Here is a 19,051-nt window from a genome sequence, read left to right as displayed (position 1 = left end):
TTCTTTATGACACAGTGCGAGGCATTGGTTTTATACAATTAGTACATTCGAAAATGAAAACAAAAAAGCAGACTTTTAAAGAGTGGGACAACTCACCTGTTTGCAACAGTTTGCAGACTTTAATCGCTGGTGCCGGGCCAATAGAACTCCTTGGATATAAATCTTTGCTCCTGAGAGGCTGAAACCTTCTCTCTTAAAGACCCAAACAGGTCCACACAAAGGTGTGACGGAATTTTGCAGGCATCTGTCAAGATGAGGAGCTATGCAAAGAAAAGAAGAAAAAGGAAAAAAAAGGAAAATGCATTCTTTTGACTCAACTTGAAATATGCAGCCTCTAACACAGCCTCGGCATCAGAACTAACTCTTAATATCTATTATTTATATCTGACCTGGGTTAAGTCTTGGAAAAGCAACTCCTGCATTTCTAGTGGCCACCATGAAGGACGTATTTATATTGAGACACCCCCCATGAAAGACTCATAAGCTTCGTGAGCACACCTGAATAGTTCTGAAGTGTGCCTAACTAGCTGCACGGAGTGTCATGGTGTGCACTGATTGCCTTATCTTCTCATTTATCACAGATGAGTTGGAACCAACCTTGCTGAAATCTACTTGCATTGTCCTGATAAAATTGCAAGATCCATGTTGTTTCTGTATACAGTTTCCTGTTGAGGAGCTGACATATACCTACCATGTTATAAACGGTAACATTCTTAAAATATAATCAACACTCATAAGCCATTTTATTATACCCTTCTCATTTCCACTACTCAAAAAACAACTTGTAACAAAGAAAAATGTGCAGTGTAGCTGTTTAGTAATGAGGAAGGTCAAATGAAAACATAGAGAAAATTGATTCATGGCGATGGTCTCAACAAGATCTTTTTCTAGCTGTTCTTGGATTTCACGTCACTGTAAAGGTTGGAAGCATCGTCTCAAAGAGACCTGATGTCAATATATGTGACAAATAGGAAATTATTATTTTGCCTTCAGGCAATACTGAGATGCACGTGCTTAGCAGATATTTTTGTGTAATGCATACATGGGCCTTTCTTATATGACAAAATAAAACAGCAATAAGTACCATTTCAAGCTTTTACCTGGCAATGGGGAAGGGAAGAAAAACACCAAGATCTGTTTTTACTAGTAATGAACAAGAAAATACAAAAAAAACCCACAAACCCCTCCTGTATAAAGCACACTTGCTAACAATGCACATAAAACTATATACAAAATTTTCCCACCTATATCAATCTATTGATTCATATCATATAAAGATTCATATTTAACATATAGATATAAATGGTGGATTTCCTAGGTACAGAAATACTATAGGTTTAGCCAGAGAAAGTCCCAGTGGATGAACTACACTTTACATATTTATTCTATTAAGAATAGGAGACAAACGTTCCATTTGGACACGGCAAATATTTAGCCTCAATAGCTGTTCACTCAGCTGTGAAAACTAACAGTCAGAACTAACACCTTAGTTAAGAAACTTGTATATGTGAGGGTTTTTATAACTGGAGACTTTTGGACAAATACAGAAGGAACATACCATACAGTTACATCCATTTTCAGAGATAAATAGGTAAACATGCAACAGACTATACATTGCCTCTGCTAAAGTCAGTGTATGTTATGAATGATTTAAGCACATGGTTAAGCAAAACCACGTGTGGTTTTTTTTGTGAAAGGCCTTACTTTTTAAAAAATCATGTTAAAATCCAGGTCTTCTGACTTGCACAATTTCATGATATAATCTTATTTAACCATTAATTCTATGCATTCTCACATAAGCAGTCCTGAGAGCTTCCATATAGTATGCTTACTTTTCCAGCAGATATCCTTGCAGCTACTTCCATCCTGCATACTTACCAGGATGCCTTTTCTGAATTAGTGGCAAAGCCATTAAAATTTAGTTACTTAAACCCCAATGTTTATTAAAAACTTAAACCCCAGAGTTCCAATGTTGCTGTGATATTTACAAGACTATACAATCTCAGTTCAGCAAAATACACAAATACAAGAACAAATAAAAGCACTGAGAAAGTTCTGGTTCAATCTAAACAATTACCTACATGGTTAACAAAACCCATTCGAGTAATCTCTTCAATGAAAACCTATCACATGATTCTTCCAAAGTAATTCAGAATTGTCTCTAAGCCACACATGTACTTTCTTTGTTACAGAAGCAGAAAATGGTATGCAGAAGCTTGTGTAAATGACAAATGGGAAGAAAGAGAAGCAATGTAAGAAGACATGGAAAGATACAAACATGGGTTCAGTGCTTTGCAGGGACTTAAAAGAAAATGAGCTGCAACCCTCTCCATACTTAAATTTATGATAACAATCCCATTTATCTAAAGGGAGACCAGACTTCAAAAAATAAGGCTGAGGGGTATTCACTGAACAAGGTTAATATGCATATTAACCTACTCTTACTGATGATCCTAAAAAGTAATCCTGCAAAACTTTTTTCAAAATCTGCCATCAAAGTAAACACTCCAAACCAGAAGTCATACTACATAGCTTTTAAACCCCAGTTTGTCAGGATATGGCCGTGCAACTGAACATAAGCAAAACTTATTTCAAGGTGACAATCAGTGAATTAATACTTTTCCAGACTATTCTAATAATGCACTTACTCCTTAACACTGGAGTCAGACATAAAATTAAGATTAGGTAAAGTAATGAATGAGGTCTGATCAGGAACACCGGCAGGATTTACTTCAGGACTGAATTTACTTCAGAACTAAGCGAGCAGCATCAGAATTAAATCTGTTTCATGTTATGTGGTTATGAGGAGTGGTTACAGTCACACTTAGTTCAAAGAAAATAAAAGGATGAAAATCTGATCCCAGTGAAGTCTCTGGAAGTTTTACAAATAACTTAAGCAAGTAAGGTTTTTACTGAGCTAGTTATCATAAGAAAATGATTACAAACAAAACGAAGATAAACCCAAGTAGTGCTGCTTTGCTGAGTGAGCAAGCAGACTGAAACACAGCTGTGAGAAAATGTGTGTATACTGGAAGTGGATGTTACATTTGAACACTAATTATAATACTACTGATTATTTTAGCCCAAATAATTTTAACACCAGTACAATGTGGCCATGCTGATTCACCTCCCTGAAGGTAGTGAGGTGACCTCACCTTCAGGACCAGCGAGGGGACAGATCCAGGACCTGCTGGGGTAGCTCAGAAGTGAAAAGATTCAAAGTGTCACCTCTTTCAGACATGCTTAACACCCAAATTAGACACACTAGGTATTAGACCCAGGTAATCTTGTATAAGTAATACTAATTTCCATAAACATCAGCTGATTCTATCAATAACAGTATTTGCTTCATTCCACACTGAACCTTTTTGTTTTCAGATTTATAGTCTTAAACAGCTTGTACTCTTTCTTTTTTTCCCCATTCTTTTGGCCTCCTTTTTAAAATGCCAGAAACCAATGTTATTTAAGTTATTAAGCATTCACCGAAGTACAAACCCATGTATCCCTAGAAAGGAAAAGGAATAAAGGCAGAACAGCAAGGCAGTAAATTCAAAAGAGTATACTTTTACTGAAATACTCTATAAGTGTATTGCTTTGGGCATACATTTGGTGATCCCAGAAGATATCCTTTGCACTTTCGATAAAAAATTCACAGTTACTCAAAAATGGTCCCTAGTTTAGGAATGGTTATGTTCTCATTTGGAACTGATGTAGGTATGCAAGAATAATTTTTACTGAACAGCTAGCTACTTCCAGACTTCTGTCCATTTTGGTGAGTTAACTAAAACAAAGAAGGTATTATCCTAAACTAATACCCTTTTGAAAACTAAGAGTACCAGTAATGACTCTATAAAATAACTCCCAGCTCCACTAGACTGCTTTGATAATACAGCTTGATACAGACCACAGTCTATAAAGCAAGGTGAAAGAATCTATAGGCAAAATTTCCCAAAAATCTACAAGTCCATCAAGTGCTGCATCATCCATTTAACATTATAGCTGTTCAAGCATTACAAAAATTGAACTATGAAGCAGGACTGTCAAGGTCAATAACAGTGTGCTGACCACAGAAAGACTAACCCTTGGAAAGAAAGTGCATGAGCTAACTGGTAAGGTTTAGGAACAACTCATGATGTATGTCTCTCAGGAGGTTAGAGATTTTTCCGTGAGAGGGAATTCCTGAAGGGAACTGATGACAAATGTCCTTGATCAGAAAATGAAATAAATTTTAAAGGAAGGAAACTTCCCTTCAAGGGAAGCTGGGCAAAGGGAAGTAGTCAGAAGTTACAGAAAATATTTTAAATTATAGACAAAATCCCTTTTCTTTATAATTTCTATGCAGAAATTAAACACTGCATTAGAAGCCATCTGCATTTTTTCTTTTTTAATTGAATTATTTTTCCCACTGCAGCAGTCTTAGCTGCTAGATAAAAGAGAGTATCCAAGGATCTTTGCTTCTCAGCTAAGATGAACAGTATAAATATACCTTTATTGTTTCTATTCTCCCCCTCATTGATTTTTTGACTTCATATCACATGACAAACATTGAATTTCCTTGAAGAAAATAATTGTTTTACGGTGTAATTTTACACTCCCCTGAAGAACAGAGATGAGAATTTTTTTCCTAAAACAAAACCCAGAGATTTTAAATTGATGGAGATAATGGCACGAAGCCACTGTGGCAAACAGGAGAGCAAAACCTGCTTTTCTTTGTCTTGCCTTTAAACTTGCTGAAAATGATAAGAGTGCAGTGTTGATCAAATGGAGTGACAGAAAGCGTGAAATCCAAAGCCCAGTAGGATATCCACAAAAAGTAAGCAGAACATTTGTAAAGGAATGGGAAAATCACCCACCAGCAATTTGCAATCATCACAAGAAGACTGCAAAAAAGTAAAAACAAATCCCCCCAAATCCAGTTTGTTAACTTTCTTCTTGCTTAAACTCATGACATTATTGAAGCATAAACATTATTATTATGCTGAGTTCTTTTCTACGTCAATTTCTCTTACCAAATAACCTGCAAAACAGTAAAAGTATTTTTTTCTTAATAAATGACAGTATCAGAAAACCAGGAAAGAAATCATTGACATTTTTTCTTCTATGGGGAAAAAAAAAACTTTTCAATATGATCAAAATACTGGAAATTCTTTTTACACTTCCTCAGGATGCTTTTCCTGAAGTACTTTCAATATACACTGTACACTGTATATATATTACACAGAGGGCATGATACTGTCCTAGCGTACACTGTACTTCACTGTTTCTTATTTTCAGTGAACACCACACAGCTCTTTGTCCAGGGCAACTGGCATGTTCTACCCAAAACTCTGTTTTATATATGGAAACTGAATGATGGAAAACATGCATTTTCCTGTGTTGTTTGAATTATGTCAGTGTGTTTTTACTCAAACAAAAACTAATCTAACAGCTGCTGTGTACTTTTGTTTACATGCTATATGTCAAATCGTATTGTCCCCAAGGTACTTATGAGGGATGCTTTAGCAGTCATTTTCTTAAATACTGATGCCTATCCGAATTTGGATTTTTCCACCATTGAACAGAATGACAAGCACACGATTGCTGTACTTAAAGCAATCTTTCACAGCTGCTTTGCTTTTTCAGTGATTCCATTAAATTGACGGCATATGCCTGTGGGGTCTACAATGTTACAATACTGCTGAACAAGATGTTGATTGTACAATACAAATTTGTACAACACAACTTGGCTTTATTGTGGGAACCATTTCCTAGGACAACCTTCCACTTATTTTTAACCTGAAAAAAAATTAATTTAAAAACTTATCTACCTCTATGACCTTTACTGAACACCTGGTTATATTAATTGTTTAGAAGTGCAAAGTCTTAACACTTAGTGGTTAGTAGGCATGAAAACCTATGAAGTCTCCTCAGTTCCTAAAATGAGCATGAGTCATGTCTTTTCTTGAACTGAACGAACTAGCTGTGCATTAAATATGCTGGCACATCTTCTGCTTGAGCAAGTGGACCGAAATGGTGTGAATTGTTAATGCCTTGCTGCTTTGGTTCACGGCTTGTGATTGATCATTTGTAACTATATCTACTCCTTGTTCCATGAAATCAAGTATGGAGTAATGGGTTCATCAGATTTTTGGGTTAAATTGAGAGTGAAGAGGTACTGTGTGTGGAAATAAGAGTTGCCATGTTCGGGGCTGGCCTTGTAACAGCATGGAATCTAAAGGCGATATTCAAAACCACTTCACTCATCATACGCTTACTGATTCTGAATAGGGTCCATTTGCAGGGGACATTTGGTAGTTTTCCAATACACTTTATGCCTCTTTCTCCACTTCTACCACCCTGCACATCTTTTTTTTTTTCTTTTTTTTTTTTTTTTACTAGAATAGCTTATAACAGGTCAGCATAGAAAATTAATAGATTTAAATAACTTGCTATGTAAAAGTAAAAATAGCCTTGGACTGAAATGGCTGTTCTCCTACTAATTAATGACACTTCCTAAATATTAAGTCCTTTGCATAACTCAAGCTATAAAGAACTCAGCAAAGTTCTACTCAGTATCCAGAATTATAATCCCATATTTTGTAGAAAACTATTTTTCCAGGCAGAAAGAAAGAATTACAATAGCCTTAATTTTACTCCTCAGTCCGTTCATGTGCAGGAATGACACATATTTCCAGACAGTACAACACGGCTTGTGGCTTTGCAAACAGCAGTGTGTGGGACCACAGCAAACACAAGCCAACAGCAACCAGAAGTGACAACTTGTGATGGCCTGCAGGAGAGTAATCACATTACAGTAGCTCCACAGAACAAGAAAAGTAATGTTTGTCAGGATCAAACTTGCTGCAATGCTCACAATGTTCTCTTTGTGCAACCGAAGCCTCACTATACTTACTGCACTACATCATCTCCTCTAGTTAAATGTCACCAATTCAAAATAAACCATACCAACTTGGTTTTGTTGTTTTAAAACAATTTATGCAAGTTATTTAATTACATGTGAATGCTTAACTTGGAATGAAGGAATCATTCTAGTCACATGAAACCTACAACCAGGTTTTCCATCTGCTCTTGTGCTGAAGTTCAGAGACAAAATTAGAATCTGGACAAATTTAAGACTGCAAGATAAATACAGAGTAATAATTTACTGTTGCTCCTCATTTAGGAGTAAAGAATGAAATAGAAGGGAATTAAATGTAAGAAAAGTGGAAAGGAGTGTACTGCATCTATACATCTGTGTATATTTGTGATCATTATAACCATATTAAAGCAAAAAGAGAGATACAGCAGTTTAGTTCCATTTCATCCAATCTAGGTCCCGTAAGATTTTTAATCTCTCTTCATTGTTTGATATTTATCCTGATGAATGTCAGTATAGTGCAAGTCTACAGCAATCTAGTTGACACACAAGTTTGGTTATTAAGAGTTTTTGGGAAGCTTCAATCCATGCAATATTGGAGAAATAGTTTCAGAACTAATTTTGAAAGTTCTCTATCCTTTTCCCTCTTTTCTCCTCCTGTCTTTGTGCTAGCACTAAAGAAACCTTGCTGAGGTCAAGTTTCTACATTTAAGTATTTAATCAGGGTGCTTTTTAACTAGTCAGACTCATGATGGCTTTGTTGGTTTATAATTGTTGCTGGAAAGCTTTCCGCACTCACACAAGGAGCTGTGCCACCATTTGGAAGATGTTTATCAAGCCTGTGGAAGTCTTTTTTAAAACTCAATAATTTTTGTGGGTATTTCCTTTTTTAAATTGTGACTAACTTGCAGATGCTCATCTCTATTCTCAAAACATTCAGTGCTGAAGCACTTAAACCTGTCCAGATGAAATTGCAGATGAAATGAAAGGCCAAGACCTTCTCAGCCACAGTATATTTAGAATTCTTCAAAATAGTTCATTCTGATGCATAACTGCAGCCCACCTGGTAAGTTCACAGGATCACAGAATGGTTGAGGTTGGAAGGGATGTCTAGAGTTTGTCTAGTCTGGCGCTCTGCTCAAAGAAGGGCCAAGGTAGAGCAGACTGATCAGTTTTATCCAGTGGTACTGTCACCTCTGGGAAAACTGTTCAGTGCTTAACCACCTTCACAGTAAACTTTTCTGTCTTACGGTTAAGTGGAACTTCCTGCACTTCAATTTGTGCCCACTGCTTCTTAAATACTACTAAGAAGAATCAGAATCCATCTTTTTTACTCCCCTTGCCCCAGCCTATACTGGTGGACTGGATTATAGCTCTTCAGCCACAGGATTTAGCATTTCCCTTTGTTGAACTTTATATGATTCCTGTCTGCCTATTTATACATTCTTCCTCCAGCAGTTCTTCCAATGAGCAAAAGTTCTTTAAGACTTATTAGGAGAAGAAAAGGAATACATATTGCTTAATTCAATAACCACATAACTTATGCAGAAGATAGAGAAAGGTCCTGCAGAATACAAGGGTTAACCTTCATAACTATGATCTCATAGATATGAGCTTTATTCAGGCAAAAGGCTCACACCTAATGGACTACAGTTGAAAAAATTACTACCTATGGATATATTCAGATTTCATAGCAAGCAACTCTAGATATTACTCTAAAAAACTATTACTTAAAAACCAAAGGTGCTGTTCTCCATTCAATGAGATGTACATACTGCCAAAGAGAAGAAGGAAAAATTGATCTCATGTCATTTTTTTGCACTCTTCATTTACCAAGTAAAGATGCTTTATAATGGAACCTAATGCTCTTTACATGCTCTGATGGTTCCAACCCATGGTGTCAGCAGGTACACATTTGCCAGACCAATTCAAACATCTTTTTTCTTTTCCCTGCTCATACTATGCTTTCTACACTAAACAGAATAAGGTATGTACAAGGGGCTACATTCTGTATGTCAGATAAATTCAATAGATTCAATTGTGCTTTCCAACAGAGTTTTAGAACTTCACACAGGTGAGTGGAACTGAGGACTGAGCAGTTAGTTTTGAGTATCGAATTTTCATGTAAATTGTATAAAATTCTATTATTATGTATAGTAAATGCAATAATACATTGTACATGCAACGTATCAGTAGACATTTACTATAATAATATTCCATATATATAGCTTATACCATATTATATTACATTCTATTATATTGCATCACATATATTACTATAAATTACTCTGAATAGACCAATTAATTAATCTATTGATGCCAATTTTTACTGGTCTGACAAATCAATGAATATACTTCCTTAAGGATATGCATAGACGTATAAAAGGAGAAAAATACTGTGGAGCACACACTACCTGATAGTAGGCATAGAGCTAATTTTTATATCTATATGGTACAGTAATGATACACACACCACAGAGATGTGCTTCTATATTCAGAATTATGATCCTAACTAGGTTAAAAATAAAAAAAACCCCTTCTCTAGCTATGGATTCAATGCCAGTTTCCTTTTCCTGGATGTGTCAGAGAAGATGTGTCTACTAAATTCCATATATGAGGATAGAAATGTTAAGCTAAGTCTGAAGTTAAATGTTAGGATGAGGTGCAGAAAAGAAATATCTGGGTTGATTCTTAGACAGGTAAAGTAATTGGCATCAAAGACACTTTTGTCACAGTATAGGATTTCACAATGAAGGCAGGGCTGAGTGTTTCATCATGACTGAGTTATATTTAAATGAATTGAAGGAAATATTTTAGTAGTAACTTATGCTTATATACAAATGCTTCAAGTGTGGTTGCAGAGTCTGTGATTAAAGAAAATGAGGCACACAAAGGCTTAATCCATATCTTATTATCCAATGTGCCACTGAAGTCATCAGTACCATAATTGAAAATGCCACCAAAGAGATAAAGAGTTCCATCACATTGAGTAGGAAGGCTCTGAATATATCACTGGGTTCTTTTTTCAACAGTGCTGACAGGGTGTAAGTCCAGTTTCTCCTCATACAGTTTTGGGCAACATTTAGCTAAGGCTATCATGCTTTTCTTATTATAACTATTTTCATAAGCATTCTTTATATTTTCTTAATAATTAAGAATAGTTTTAATATATTTTTCATCTGAAAGTAGCTTGAAATTTTTTGAAATAAATAAATATATAAAACAATAAATAATTTTTTAAATTTTACTTTGAAAAAGTAAACTTTGAAATAATGAGGAAATGCTCATAATGAAGAGAGCTTTCTCTCTTCCTGAAATGTGGCCAGGGGATGCTATCTGGCTTGCAGGGAGAGTCAAAAACCCCTGGAAACTGTACTCCTAGCTGGGATGAAATCTGATTTTCTTCTTTGAAAGTGGTTAGGACTAAAAGAGAAATAAGCAAACTACTTACATAAACATTTGCTGAGGCACACAACTCAAAGAATTTCACAGTCCTTTCAATGATTTACAAATGCTACATCTTCCTTGTATACTTCTCCCATGATAGGAATATTACTTACAGATATAGGAACTTCTAAAGCTGGAAGCTCTTGAGCTCATTTATTGAAAACCTTGTACTAAAAATCCTTAGTCTGAATAATAAAGTGATATATTCAGAAATAAGGAAAAAATGTCATAGGGATATATACTTAAATGCCTAATTTATATATATAGTACAAAGATATAACTATTTGTTAGAAAACAAAGAAATATTTTTTAGCCTTCTTAAACAGAGTTGAAATGGTGTCTTGTTTAAAGACCATATACAAGGATAGAAGAGATAAACTATGCGTGTGTTTATCCCATTGAAGCTGTAAGAAAAAGCTCTGAGACGAAAGAAGTACCTACAGAGAAAAAGACATGCAATCACTGAGAAAAGGATAAAAAATTATGCAAATATTAAAATGCTAGTATTACATAAAACAATAGCTTTAATCATAAGCTTATTTATTATTTGCCATTTTTAGATCAACTTAAGGGCACAAACATAAAAAAAAATATTTAAAAAGTAAGTCCAGATTCACTTTTCAGTTCTAAGACCACAATGTAGTAAACAGAAAGTCTGTCCTACAAATGTTACTTACCATTTATGATATGCCGATTTGTTCCCCACATATGTTGTATCAGTATCTCACTGGAGAAGTAAGAGTCATCCTCAGTGTACAATCATCTGAAAACTTTAAAAAAAAGAAAGATGTTACTGCAAATAATTAAGACCTAGTTCTTTAGCAAATATATTAAGAAAAACAAAAAAGCCCCACCACAGTATGAATATGCTCTAAGAAGCTACAAAGTAATTATTTACCACTTAAAGAACAAATGCCTTTGCATTGTAGTCTACACCCCACATAAAATGCAGAATGTACAGCTGCTGATCCTCTCATTTCCAGTACTGACTATACACATTGCAAGAACAGTATTCTATATATGCAAATCTATTAGAAACGCAAGGAATCAAATATTTAAAGTTATTCTTGGATAAAAAGTAATTTCAGGTATAACAAAATGTTATGTGTTTTTTACCAACTGAAACAGTATGAAATGAAGAAGAAAAATTCAGATGCTTGTGAAAAGTGAATCTGCTTCTATCAGATGCTGTGCACATACATGTAACAGGAAGCTCTACTTCAAAGACTTTCTAGACAGAGTAAGATATATAGAGAAAACTGTTATCAATTCTAATCAGTTTAGCCACAGAAAAGCATGAATATGCTGTGCAAAATATTTTAATGTGTATTCATAGAACATAGATGGCCATGGTAGAAAAAAAAATATAATGTAGTAATGCCTTAAAAGTTAGTCAGTGACTTCAGCAAAAGACTTCTAAGTGGTGGAAAGTATATGGCCTACTAGTGCACATTTGAGTTACACTGGGTGCTGCAGAAAATAAAGATGGGCTTGATATTCCTTACTACACTTTTATGCTAATAGCATATTTTGACTGGAGCATGCATGCTTTGAATGCTTTGAACAAAAAGATATGCTAAACTAGAAATGTCACAATTGCTTTATTTAACCTGATTCCCATTAAACATACAACTACGCGGTTTTGGATTACTTTAAATGTTTATTTCCAAATAACTTCTCATTCTGCTGACAAAGATAGAAACTCTTCTTTAGAAACACTTAGAACAAGATGCCACAAACAAAATAATATTTTAGCTTGTTGTATACTATCAAATAGGGGATATCACAAGCCAATTTTTGTGCCCACAGTCAAATTCTAAATTATACTTATTGTCGATGTCCACATTGTTCTATTTTTTCCTAGTCATGCATTACAGCTGTTGTTTTAGAGAGAATCCTCCCACTATTAGGATTTTATGCTGAACCAGGTTTTCAGATTGAATAACATAAAGTCATACACCTCAGTCAATTTAAAACCTGTATCTCTTGATAGCATCCTTTTAAATAGTATTTTCTTGCTACACATACTTCAAAATTCTTATTGAATATTTAGCTTACCTTTCTCCAGTTTGTACAGAAATCATAATACTTGAGAATATATACAATAGCTGTTTTTATATTGTGCAATGCTATTCAGTGAATGCAAAATTTATGAAAGAGGTGAATCATCACTATAGGAGTTGTGTGATTAAAGCAGAAACTGTCACTAAAATGATGCTAGTGAAATTACCTGTCATTCTTTGGAAGAAAGTCTAAGATAGATAGCACACAAGTTACTTTTTGATGACAGAAATGGCAATACTTTGACCAGGACAAATTCATTGTTTATGGAACTGTTGAAAAGAAAAGGCAAGAGGAAAACACTAATGACATTATTCACCCATCATGCTTATTTCAGGTCAGCCAGGTGAATATCCTAAGCTGTCTTTTTCAAGGCACTTTTAGAGAAAATAGACAAAAAGTATGAATAAAAATTTTATGAGTCTTGTAAATTTTAAGAGGAATGTGTCCCATTTTAGAAATCCTACCTTCAACTGCAATAACACATGTTCAAGTGTGAAAAACACATCTCCTACCTCAACAGAATCCACTTTCCACAACTGACATTGCACACCGAAATTACAAGAGATGCTGCCTCTCCAAAGAAACATAATTTAAAATAAGGCAAAGAAAATGCACCATCAATAAAGACTTGTGTTTCCTTGGTTGGTTGTTTTTTGGTTTTTGTTTTCTCCAGTTTCAAATGAAATTACAGTAGCTTCAATGCTGTTCTAACATGCACAAACATGGAACTCTTTTGAAGGTGTTGCATACTGCTTAGGATTGCTAAAATACAACATATTCCCCTCCACTTGCCCATTTTTAACATATTTAGGCCCAAATGCCGTGTTTCTGATCCAGTACTAACCTAACTCAGAACATTTTTCCTGGCAAGTTAGAAGACAGGAAAATATGCAAATATTTTACAATTTCTTTCAATGGGGTCAAGGCCCTCTGACAGCTGTAGTTTCTAATTCTTTACAACCACAGGTTCCTTAGCTTTCTAGGCAGCTGCCTAACTGAAAATACCCATCTGAAATAATTTGGAACAACTAGGTTCCAGTCTAATCTAAACCAAACAGAATGTGGATCTGTACTCAGATCTCTCCTACAAAATTCTAGTCTTAGATCTCTGTGTTTAAAAATGTTTGGAAAGATCTTAGCTCAGTAAGACTATTGTAGACATTTTCTAAATTTTGGCAGGACAAAAAAACTTCCAACTAGCTCAAATATAAAACAAATAGGGGAAAAAAAATCAATATTTATCTTGTCCCTTAGTTCAAATCTTATAAATATACTTATCATTCCTTCCACTTTTAATTGCATAAGGATAGGCATTTTCAGAATGAAAAAAAATATTTTCCTTCAATGAATTACGAATCCTATTTGATATACATGACTATATTGATTGCTGTATCGTAGATGTTCAGTTCTTCCATCAGAAGCCTGTACAGTCACTAAATGGAGATAGGAGGAAGTCTGTGAAGATTGTACAGTCGGTAAATCTGCCCTTTTTGAGAACTGTAACAGAGACTGCAATTGTTCAGTGTGTCTTTTTTGTCATTTGTTCAGTGGTACAGATCTAGCATAACCAAAGTGAGAATGTTATCACTTTTGTCAGGGTTTCAGAACAAAGAGAATCAAACACCCTCCAGCTGCACTTCAGACCTTCCTGCCAAGATACCACCAGTATTTGGTGAATTCACATCACTCTGCATAGCTGGTCCACTTTTTCACAGATAAGTAAAAGTCTGAAAAGAAATAGTTACTGACTACAGAGAAAGAAACAGACTTTTCACACAGTAGCCACAATCTGTTGAGCATTTGGCTTATTATACATAGAAAAAACCCCACATTTAAATTGTTTTTTTAAAGCATGCTAAGTGAATGCCGCTCCAAAGGGAAGGAATAATCTCCCATTCAAATAAAAAAAACATTATTTCTATTCAAGAAAAAGGAAAATGTTCTGCTTCTGATATATTCTTTGTGATTTGACTATACATAACTGGGGTTGTCCCAGATGAGGGCAGCGTGCTAGGAAATCACCAACATATGCACCATATGTATCATATGCTGCCTTTATTCTTCCACCTCTCTATAGACATCCACTCACAGACAGGATATTGGACTAGATGAAAGTCCAATCTGACACAGCATTGCAATTTTTACAGTAATTTGTTTGTGGTTTTGATTTATAAGCAAAAAATATGTTTCCTTTTTAAATCACTAGACTGGAAGAAATACCATTTTGAAGATTTAAAAATATTTTTATTTGATACTTACTGTTGCATTAACACCTGAGACACTGATCTCCAATCTATTTTAAATGTGTTGACCTTTATACACTCACCTCTCAGTGGAGGATCAGATACTTGTATAAAATGCCAACAGGAATTGCCTACAAACATGCAACTTTTCCTTCGGCCTTGGTTCTCCTTCCCCTGCACCAAGCTGTACACACATGCTAGAATTTTCCCAACATTTCCAAACTCCCATGTGATCTTTTCTTTTGTGCTTGCAAAAGTATTTGGGTGGGTGTGCAGTGGATCAAATTCCAGAAACCATTCCAGATTAAAATTGACAATTATTTACTGGTTTATTTTTGGCATGTCATCTTCCCTGTGTGGTTCACTGAACGATGGAGCAAAACCCTTGTGCTGTCCAGAGAGCTGCAGAAGTCCTGCAACAACAGGGCACAAGTGGTGGAGCCTTCTTTTAGCAACAGTGCTGGAATACATTGACTCGAAATGTACTCAAAACTATGGCCTCAGTCACTTTTTGGACACCCTTTGCAAGCAGTCCACAACTTCCTCATGGATATCAGTTTAATAATTAATGTTCTAGGTCAAGAAATCCCCATGGAAAAAAACAAAACCAAAGATTTATTAATACTGTATCCAACTATTGAATTTGTGTGATGTTAAAAATTATTGCTGAACTTTTTTGCTCCAATGTACATACAAGTTTGATCTGTGTGTTTTGATTATCCTCCTGATGTTGAAAGTATCATGAATGTTCTAGTTAGATGATAGGTTCTAAGACCATTTATTGCAGAATTGTTATTATTCACATTTGCATCCAGTTTCTAGATATATATTAGCACCAATGTAGTAACAAAATTAGTTCTACAAAATATGGGCTGATATCTATCACAGGCGACACTAGAAAACTGACAGACATATGACCTTTTGTTAACTGAGCCAGGTATACTTTTCTTGGGTATTAATTTAGTGGATGAAAATTATAATTACAATAGAATAGAATTTTTTCAGTTGCTAGAGACCTACAATAATCATATTGTCCTACAGATGCTTAAAAAAAATGGATTACACAACTCAGAAAGGGCTGAGCGTTAATATTCCAGGCATTCAAAATTCCTTACATGTAGTGGAAATCTTTGCAAAATATTCCATGTTGTGAATCAGCCGTAGGTTTGAAAATAATTTAAAGATTATTTTTAGAAAAACACTTCACAGACCAATAATAGAAATGAGGTGATTTAAAGCGTATATGCCATACTTGTTCTGGGACAACTACATATACCCTTCTAGAACTGAACATATCAATTCTTCTAAAATCTACTGAATTTTCAAGAAAGTATTAAAATGCCTTACACAGGAATAAAGGTTCTAGTATCTAGTGCAAATTTAAAATATTTTGTTATATGGTTATAGTGTCATATCTTTTAAGACAAACATTACAACTACTGAATATTTATAATATCTAACCTAATCAAAATTGAATGTATTTTCAGACATATGTAACATATATAAGCCATGCCTCAGATATTCTTAGAAATAATGTTCCTTGGTAATAAATCCTACTGTTAGGTAGCACACACAAAAGTAGGACAAGAATTAGGCACATGATCAGAAGCAAGGTGGCTACTAGGCAAAAACAAGCAGATTAAAGTGCAGGGGGTATTTCAGTAAAGAGTGAGCACAGAATCAAAATTCCCCTTATCTAACATGAACATACGTATAATCCCTGTATATATAATAAGGCTTTGTAATTTAAGGAAATTTTTGGCTGTTTTTTTTAAAAGAATAATCTATAGTTATATGAAAGCAATAAAACTGCAGTAACAATGAATGTACTTTGAAGATGCATTCATTCAAACATGATAATAAACAAATGTTACCTTTTCAATTTTATTCGGTTGTGATGCAATAGGCTCCTAGTTTTCCTGCCTTGTGCAGTTCTTAAACACTAAAATTTTATCAGAGGTGTCCTCAGTAAATTTCTACATGCAGTTGGAAATGACATGCTTGGTTTTCCTTTGCTTGACATCATTATGAAGAGCCAGGCCATTCACTGTCCAAGATACTTTCTTCATTAATGACAGATGGTCTGGAAGAAAAAAGAAAAAAAAGACAAGTCAATATTTGGCTTCAAAATTAAAAAAGGACATATCATGCTCCCCTTTTCCTATTACCTTAAAAATACACTGGCCTGTCTCCACTTAGATGCTGGTATTATCTGAAATACTACCACCAGCTTCCTACTAACCGTGACATAAGCTGTAGCAAGCTGTCTGCAGTGATAGCCTGCATAAATCATCATTCCTGAAGGGAACAGATGTTCAGGGTATGAAAGAGTAATACCACAATTTAGTCATAATTAAAATTCACCTTAGCATGCCTCTATCAGTGAGCAGAGAGGAACATTTCACTTCTCACCTACAAAAATGAAATGCCTCTCATTTCTTCTGCTTCAGGAAAATTAAGCCTGAATCTTTTGTACATTGTTTGAGTTCCACATATGACACTGTATCATATAAATGACATTTTTGTTTCACTTCAACTGTTAGTTTTCTTCTTTTTCCAAAAACCAGAAAATGACCTCTAAATGGTGTACTGTCTCTGCACAAAATGCACTTACAATTAAATCTTCAGAGGAGATTGTTGTAAATTGCATGCAGAAACATAATCAGTAGCTATCTAGGTATAGACCAAAACTGTGCCAATAAACATACTCATTGTACTGATAACAATTCAGTCTGAGCTGGATATATTTAAAAACTTAGGTGCTGAAGGCCTTTAAAAATTATTTAGTTATCTTAAATCACTAAAATCAATCAGAGTTAGAGGATTAACTCAGGAAAAATTTGATCTTTAGCCTTGTAGCTGCCATTAATGTTAATGGAATGTGTCTATACACATAATTTTGAAAATGTAAGCCTCATACTGCTATTATTACTGTTGGATTATGTTAGATGCATGACAGTTCTTTTGAAAAACTGGTTTCAATTCACAAATCTTTATATCATGAGGCTACTTTATCATGAAATATAAAGCATGTGTTGTGTTCAAAAATGTCTCTAAACAGTAAACGGTAAATGGCTGAGCTTTTGTAGCTATTTAAAGCTCTAAGACAAAAGATAATTTATCTTTTCAACAGCATTGATACTGGCAATCAATTTGAAAAAAACCTCTCATTAAACCATGGCTTAGTTTCCCACCTAAATATCTTTAGTGTCTGTCAATCTATGGAACTTCACAGTGGATTCTAAAGTCCATGGATTAGTTCCTCAGTGAAAGCAAATCAGCTAACCTTATCGAGTTCAGTACAGCTACAATAATTTACCAAGACTGAGAATGTGAATTTATAAATCTATTAATCTAGTATGGGTCATTTTGTAAACAAAGTTACTTCTCAACAAGTAAGTGAATTTCAAATTTACATTTGAAAAATTGTGATTTGCTTTCTTCTACAAGGATGCATCCACATTAGCATCGTCATTCAAAGACTGCAATTTTTAAGTGAGAAATTTATAGCTTCCACTTAATATACTCTGATTTGTATCACAGAGTATTTTCAAAGGATGCGAACTGATATCCTTTGGATGAAATTAAAGCAATGAATGCACTCCAGAGGTGTACCTAGAGCACTTCCATAAGTCAACTGCCCAGACTAGCGCTAGCCCAGAGAAAAATCTCTTAAAATGTGTAAACTGTGGACATTAAGTTCCTTTGTACTAACTGCTTCATCCCACAGATCTGTTTCTTTGGTGCTGTATAACTTGTTAACACAGATGTAGCTTCATTTTCCTGCGCCCTTCTCCAGAGGGCTTCCTGTTACTTCCAGGATGAATTTGCCTTATCTGTACTTTTTAAACAGCACAAATGTGCACGTGCAATTGTCAGGACGGTATTTTGTGGTTGCTGTGAAAACCAATTGGCATGTGCACTTGGGATGAACTTGTTAGAAATCTGCTGCTAAAACTAAACATTTCCATTGCCACTGATCAGGTTCCAGTATCAAAAAACTTTGCTAACACCAGTTGTACTGAGCAGGCTCTTGGGCTCAAAATAGCCTTTCACATAGTATGTTTAAAACTAGAATGCAGGTAGGATACAGATAGGAGAACAGCACTAGTTCTTACCTGCCACAGCTAAATAACAATGCTAGATTGGGAAATCCACAAGACTTCATTGAATGGCAACAACAATTCTGTGTGTTTCACAGTTCTTATTATTAAACAGTTGGGAAAGGTTTTTTATTATTATTGATTTATTATTAATTTAGAAAGCATGAAAGTTTTACAAAATCCATTTTAGAAATGGGACCCCTGAAAAGTCATACAGAATCCCCTGTTTCCAAATAGCTTGGAATAATCTCCTCTCTAAAAGGACATAATCAAATATCAACCATTTATCCACACAGAAAAGTTATCTTTTACTTCATGAATTACAACAGTTTATGAAA

At 34.8% G+C, this 19,051-nt stretch overlaps 1 long non-coding RNA gene across 3 annotated transcripts in view; it reads right to left on the bottom strand.

The window, feature by feature from the left end:
* Window positions 1-19,051, bottom strand: part of LOC119154214 — a 190,401-nt gene that overhangs the window by 159,270 nt on the left and 12,080 nt on the right. For all 3 annotated transcript variants that reach the window (XR_005106378.1, XR_005106377.1, XR_005106379.1), the window contains exons 2-4: window positions 16,485-16,693; window positions 10,981-11,073; window positions 97-260 (exon numbers count right to left, since the gene is read on the bottom strand). This is a non-coding gene — a long non-coding RNA (uncharacterized LOC119154214). The remainder of the gene's footprint in view (window positions 1-96; window positions 261-10,980; window positions 11,074-16,484; window positions 16,694-19,051) is intronic.

Source organism: Falco rusticolus, chromosome 10 (genome assembly GCF_015220075.1).
Source record: "Falco rusticolus isolate bFalRus1 chromosome 10, bFalRus1.pri, whole genome shotgun sequence".
NCBI lineage: Eukaryota > Metazoa > Chordata > Aves > Falconiformes > Falconidae > Falco > Falco rusticolus.
Note: the sequence above shows the minus strand (reverse complement) of the source record. Positions and strands in the feature narration are given on the sequence as shown.